The sequence below is a fragment of the Cyprinodon variegatus genome, unplaced genomic scaffold (assembly GCF_000732505.1).
Source record: "Cyprinodon variegatus isolate N-32 unplaced genomic scaffold, C_variegatus-1.0 Scaffold203, whole genome shotgun sequence".
NCBI classification, from domain to species: domain Eukaryota; kingdom Metazoa; phylum Chordata; class Actinopteri; order Cyprinodontiformes; family Cyprinodontidae; genus Cyprinodon; species Cyprinodon variegatus.
Window position 1 is genome coordinate 86404 of NW_015150656.1, and position 1582 is coordinate 87985.

The window sequence follows — 1582 nt, forward strand, 5'->3', positions numbered from 1 at the left end:
CTGTTCTCCTGTACAGGGGTTGGGGTTGCAATGATAGTGAGAATGGATCAGCCACTTTAAGCTGGGCATACAGCTCACACTGTATGCAGCACGATGCTCTGATGTGATCTACCTGCTCACCCTGTACATCAGAAGTTCTATGAACCAACAGAGACAGTGGGGGACAGACGGCGTCCTTGTCTTTCACGCTTCTACTCTTATTGTCTCTTAAAACTTTGTAAAGATTTATTAATAAATGCAAAAGTTTTGTGTACAAATAAAAACCCAATTTGTTTTCCCTAAACAAAGTGTTTGACCTTTGACCTTCCTCTGTTATTTCCTGTATGACGTTCTTTTAACCCTTTAAAAAAAGCAAGAGACTTGTTCTGATCAATTGTTTTTAAGAGACCATTATTGATGCTGTTGAGACACAGAATCAGATGCATATAAATACATCTTCACCTCCTGGTCTCAGTCGTTTTTTAAAAGCAAAATATGTATTTTGTCATTTATATTATGGAAGATAAACAACAACAAAAAAATCAATGAATATGTTTCGGTAGTAAAAAAAATCAGAGATCAGATTTTTAAGCTGTATCACCCAGCCTTACATGAGGCCATCATCACAAACTATTCAGCTTAATTTTTGAGTTGTGGAAGGCAGAGTGGATCCTGTGTAAAGAGGGCAGGATTGAGAAGTCGACCCTGTGGTGCGCCGCTGTTGAGCAGAAGTGAGTTTTCTTATCCTCGCCACCTGGAGCAGGTCGGTGAGAAGGTAACAGATCCAGGAGCAAAGCGGTGCTGATTAACCCGGGTGGTTTAGATCTACAAGCTGCATGGTGATTCCTCCTTGATCTTTTGTTAAATGCATTTAAGTTCCTAAAATTGATGTTATAGTAATAATAGTATATAATAGTGTATAATTGATAGTTCTTTATCAATCATTTTATTGTTCTAATGTCGTTGATACATTTATAAGACTCCACCGGGTTTGTTTGACATATTTTGGTCGCTAGCATCTTAATCTAATTGACTCATTTTTTGTTTATTTTTGCTACATCTCAGGTAAACAGCTGGGTGGATCCGTCCTTCTTGGATCCGTCTGAACAAAGGTTTTGTTTTGGCAAGAGGGGAGACAAACAGATCAGAGACGAGAGATCCAGGAAGAGGAAGGAGGACGGCGATGGAGGAGATCTAGATAAGCCTTGGGTCGACAAATATTCACCCTGCTCACAGGTAAACGGCAGCAGTGATGTCATTCGGCTTCACCGCTCTGATGAATTATTCAGAAATCACCTCATGAGAAGATATGATTTATTTATCATGATTTATTTATGTATTGAAACATTTTCAGAGCGATTCTCCTTTATAAAGTGAGCAGTTTGTTCTGGTGAGTTTTATTACTGCAGGAAACATTTTGAATGATTCTGGAAATGTCATAATTTCCTCTCCCTGACGACTTACTGAGGGACACAGACCGCACATCAGCCCAAAACACTGCAGCACCTCCTCGCCACATTCGAAAACAATCAAGCTTCTGGATTTCAACGTTAGCATCGGGATGAAGGAAGGGAAAAGGAGGATTTAATAGAGTAGTTGGAGG